This window comes from Ambystoma mexicanum, chromosome 4q (assembly GCF_040938575.1).
Source record: "Ambystoma mexicanum isolate Mex_15411 chromosome 4q, UKY_AmexF1_1, whole genome shotgun sequence".
Taxonomy (NCBI): Eukaryota; Metazoa; Chordata; class Amphibia; order Caudata; family Ambystomatidae; genus Ambystoma; species Ambystoma mexicanum.
In genome coordinates, this window is record NC_090928.1 from 526,678,995 (window position 1) to 526,683,994 (window position 5,000).

General features: G+C 38.6%; 6 non-coding genes across 6 annotated transcripts; all 6 read right to left on the reverse strand.

Moving 5' to 3' along the window:
* Positions 1 to 375: 375 nt before the first annotated feature.
* On the reverse strand, positions 376 to 448 carry TRNAK-CUU (transfer RNA lysine (anticodon CUU)). Its single transcript has one exon. It is a non-coding gene; the product is annotated as a tRNA-Lys (tRNA).
* Positions 449 to 1,148: 700 nt separating this feature from the next.
* TRNAK-CUU (transfer RNA lysine (anticodon CUU)) lies at positions 1,149 to 1,221 on the reverse strand. Its single transcript has one exon. It is a non-coding gene; the product is annotated as a tRNA-Lys (tRNA).
* A 432-nt stretch (positions 1,222 to 1,653) lies between these two features.
* Positions 1,654 to 1,726, reverse strand: TRNAK-CUU (transfer RNA lysine (anticodon CUU)). The gene has a single exon. It is a non-coding gene; the product is annotated as a tRNA-Lys (tRNA).
* A 928-nt stretch (positions 1,727 to 2,654) lies between these two features.
* Positions 2,655 to 2,727, reverse strand: TRNAK-CUU (transfer RNA lysine (anticodon CUU)). The gene has a single exon. It is a non-coding gene; the product is annotated as a tRNA-Lys (tRNA).
* A 1,021-nt stretch (positions 2,728 to 3,748) lies between these two features.
* TRNAK-CUU (transfer RNA lysine (anticodon CUU)) lies at positions 3,749 to 3,821 on the reverse strand. Its single transcript has one exon. It is a non-coding gene; the product is annotated as a tRNA-Lys (tRNA).
* A 432-nt stretch (positions 3,822 to 4,253) lies between these two features.
* TRNAK-CUU (transfer RNA lysine (anticodon CUU)) lies at positions 4,254 to 4,326 on the reverse strand. Its single transcript has one exon. It is a non-coding gene; the product is annotated as a tRNA-Lys (tRNA).
* Positions 4,327 to 5,000: the final 674 nt, after the last annotated feature.

Sequence of the window (5,000 nt, forward strand, 5' to 3'; positions counted from 1 at the left end):
GGATGCTGTGTAATCATAGGCTCTGGTGGAGTTTGGAAAGAAAATACACATCAGCCAGAGGCAGAAATAGTCTAAGAAAGTATCAAACACAATTTCCAGTCAATATCAGAACGCATTGAAGAATATCAGGAAATAGCCGATTAAACCTGTGTGGAAACAAGTCTTATTTGTGTTTTCTCCACTTTATTTTATAGTAAGATGATACATACTTTTTCTTTTACTGTGAATACATTAAGGTGTGGTATTGCCCCATTACACATCATCCAGACATGCATTCATATATTGCATGTTAACAATGAAAATATTGCAAATATTGTAAAGAGACTTTCAATTTCTATTTTTTTGGTCAAAAAGCACTAAAATGTTAGTTGTTTTTGCCCAACGTGGGGCTCGAACCCACGACCCTGAGATTAAGAGTCTCATGCTCTACCGACTGAGCTAGCCGGGCTCCTTTGGATGCCTATAGTTTTCTTCCCTATCCCTGCACTGCCGTTTTCCACAGATAGGATGTATTTTTTTGGTCAAAAAGCACTAAAATTTTAGTTGTTTTCGCCCAACGTGGGGCTCAAACCCACGACCCTGAGATTAAGAGTCTCATGCTCTACCGACTGAGCTAGCCGGGCTCCTTTGGATGCCTATAGTTTTCTTCCCTATCCCTGCACTGCCGTTTTCCACAGATAGGATGCTGTGTAATCATAGGCTCTGGTGGAGTTTGGAAAGAAAATACACATCAGCCAGAGGCAGAAATAGTCTAAGAAAGTATCAAACACAATTACCAGTCAATATCAGAACGCATTGAAGAATATCAGGAAATAGCCGATTAAACCTGTGTGGAAAAAAGTCTTATTTGTGATTTCTCCACTTTATTTTATAGTAAGATGATACATACTTTTTCTTTTACAGTGAATACATTAAGGTGTGGTATTGCCCCATTACACATCATCCAGACATGCATTCATATATTGCATGTTAACAATCAAAATATTGCAAATATTGTAAAGAGACTTTCAATTTCTATTTTTTTGGTCAAAAAGCACTAAAATTTTAGTTGTTTTCGCCCAACGTTTTCTTCCCTATCCCTGCACTGCCGCTTTCCACAGATAGGATGTATTTTTTTAGTCAAAAAGCACTACAATTTTAGTTGTTTTCGCCCAACGTGGGGCTCGAACCCACGACCCTGAGATTAAGAGTCTCATGCTCTACCGACTGAGCTAGCCGGGCTCCTTTGGACGCCTATAGTTTTCTTCCCTATCCCTGCACTGCCGTTTTCCACAGATTGGATGCTGTGTAATCATAGGCTCTGGTGGAGTTTGGAAAGAAAATACACATCAGCCAGAGGCAGAAATAGTCTAAGAAAGTATCAAACACAATTTCCAGTCAATATCAGAACGCATTGAAGAATATCAGGAAATAGCCGATTAAACCTGTGTGGAAACAAGTCTTATTTGTGTTTTCTCCACTTTATTTTATAGTAAGATGATACATACTTTTTCTTTTACTGTGAATACATTAAGGTGTGGTATTGCCCCATTACACATCATCCAGACATGCATTCATATATTGCATGTTAACAATGAAAATATTGCAAATATTGTAAAGAGACTTTCAATTTCTATTTTTTTGGTCAAAAAGCACTAAAATGTTAGTTGTTTTTGCCCAACGTGGGGCTCGAACCCACGACCCTGAGATTAAGAGTCTCATGCTCTACCGACTGAGCTAGCCGGGCTCCTTTGGATGCGTGTAGTTTTCTTCCCTATCCCTGCACTGCCGCTTTCCACAGATAGGATGCTGTGTAATCATAGGCTCTGGTGGAGTTTGGAAAGAAAATACACATCAGCCAGAGGCAGAAATAGTCTAAGAAAGTATCAAACACAATTACCAGTCAATATCAGAACGCATTGAAGAATATCAGGAAATAGCCGATTAAACCTGTGTGGAAAAAAGTCTTATTTGTGTTTTCTCCACTTTATTTTATAGTAAGATGATACATACTTTTTCTTTTACAGTGAATACATTAAGGTGTGGTATTGCCCCATTACACATCATCCAGACATGCATTCATATATTGCATGTTAACAATGAAAATATTGCAAAGAGACTTTCAATTTCTATTTTTTTGGTCAAAAAGCACTACAATTTTAGTTGTTTTCGCCCAAAGTGGGGCTCGAACCCACGACCCTGAGATTAAGAGTCTCATGCTCTACCGACTGAGCTAGCCGGGCACCTTTGGATGCCTATAGTTTTCTTCCCTATCCCTGCACTGCCGCTTTCCACAGATAGGATGCTGTGTAATCATAGGCTCTGGTGGAGTTTGGAAAGAAAATACACATCAGCCAGAGGCAGAAATAGTCTAAGAAAGTATCAAACACAATTACCAGACAATATTAGAACGCATTGAAGAATATCAGGAAATAGCCGATTAAACCTGTGTGGAAAAAAGTCTTATTTGTGTTTTCTCCACTTTATTTTATAGTAAGATGATACATACTTTTTCTTTTACAGTGAATACATTAAGGTGTGGTATTGCCCCATTACACATCATCCAGACATGCATTCATATATTGCATGTTAACAATCAAAATATTGCAAATATTGTAAAGAGACTTTCAATTTCTATTTTTTTGGTCAAAAAGCACTAAAATTTTATTTGTTTTCGCCCAACGTGGGGCTCGAACCCACGACCCTGAGATTAAGAGTCTCATGCTCTACCAACTGAGCTAGCCGGGCTCCTTTGGATGCCTATAGTTTTCTTCCCTATCCCTGCACTGCCGCTTTCCACAGATAGGATGCTGTGTAATCATAGGCTCTGGTGGAGTTTGGAAAGAAAATACACATCAGCCAGAGGCATAAATAGCCTAAGAAAGAATCAAACACAATTACCAGTCAATATCAGAACCCATTGAAGAATATCAGGAAATAGCCGATTAAACCTGTGTGGAAAAAAGTCTTATTTGTGTTTTCTCCACTTTATTTTATAGTAAGATGATACATACTTTTTCTTTTACAGTGAATACATTAAGGTGTGGTATTGCCCCATTACACATCATCCAGACATGCATTCATATATTGCATGTTAACAATCAAAATATTGCAAATATTGTAAAGAGACTTTCAATTTCTATTTTGTTGGTCAAAAAGCACTAAAATTTTAGTTGTTTTCGCCCAACGGTTTGTTCCCTATCCCTGCACTGCCGCTTTCCACAGATAGGATGTATTTTTTTGGTCAAAAAGCACTACAATTTTAGTTGTTTTCGCCCAACGTGGGGCTCAAACCCACGACCCTGAGATTAAGAGTCTCATGCTCTACCGACTGAGCTAGCCGGGCTCCTTTGGATGCCTATAGTTTTCTTCCCTATCCCTGCACTGCCGTTTTCCACAGATAGGATGCTGTGTAATCATAGGCTCTGGTGGAGTTTGGAAAGAAAATACACATCAGCCAGAGGCAGAAATAGTCTAAGAAAGTATCAAACACAATTTCCAGTCAATATCAGAACGCATTGAAGAATATCAGGAAATAGCCGATTAAACCTGTGTGGAAACAAGTCTTATTTGTGTTTTCTCCACTTTATTTTATAGTAAGATGATACGTACTTTTTCTTTTACTGTGAATACATTAAGGTGTGATATTGCCCCATTACACATCATCCAGACATGCATTCATATATTGCATGTTAACAATGAAAATATTGCAAAGAGACTTTCAATTTCTATTTTTTTGGTCAAAAAGCACTACAATTTTAGTTGTTTTCGCCCAACGTGGGGCTCGAACCCACGACCCTGAGATTAAGAGTCTCATGCTCTACCGACTGAGCTAGCCGGGCACCTTTGGATGCCTATAGTTTTCTTCCCTATCCCTGCACTGCCGCTTTCCACAGATAGGATGCTGTGTAATCATAGGCTCTGGTGGAGTTTGGAAAGAAAATACACATCAGCCAGAGGCAGAAATAGTCTAAGAAAGTATCAAACACAATTACCAGTCAATATCAGAACGCATTGAAGAATATCAGGAAATAGCCGATTAAACCTGTGTGGAAAAAAGTCTTATTTGTGTTTTCTCCACTTTATTTTATAGTAAGATGATACATACTTTTTCTTTTACAGTGAATACATTAAGGTGTGGTATTGCCCCATTACACATCATCCAGACATGCATTCATATATTGCATGTTAACAATGAAAATATTGCAAATATTGTAAAGAGACTTTCAATTTCTATTTTTTTGGTCAAAAAGCACTAAAACTTTAGTTGTTTTCGCCCAACGTGGGGCTCGAACCCACGACCCTGAGATTAAGAGTCTCATGCTCTACCGACTGAGCTAGCCGGGCTCCTTTGGATGCCTATAGTTTTCTTCCCTATCCCTGCACTGCCGTTTTCCACAGATAGGATGCTGTGTAATCATAGGCTCTGGTGGAGTTTGGAAAGAAAATACACATCAGCCAGAGGCATAAATAGCCTAAGAAAGAATCAAACACAATTACCAGTCAATATCAGAACGCATTGAAGAATATCAGGAAATAGCCGATTAAACCTGTGTGGAAAAAAGTCTTATTTGTGTTTTCTCCACTTTATTTTATAGTAAGATGATACATACTTTTTCTTTTACAGTGAATACATTAAGGTGTGGTATTGCCCCATTACACATCATCCAGACATGCATTCATATATTGCATGTTAACAATCAAAATATTGCAAATATTGTAAAGAGACTTTCAATTTCTATTTTGTTGGTCAAAAAGCACTAAAATTTTAGTTGTTTTCGCCCAACGTTTTGTTCCCTATCCCTGCACTGCCGCTTTCCACAGATAGGATGTATTTTTTTGGTCAAAAAGCACTACAATTTTAGTTGTTTTCGCCCAACGTGGGGCTCAAACCCACGACCCTGAGATTAAGAGTCTCATGCTCTACCGACTGAGCTAGCCGGGCTCCTTTGGATGCCTATAGTTTTCTTCCCTATCCCTGCACTGCCGTTTTCCACAGATAGGATGCTGTGTAATCATAG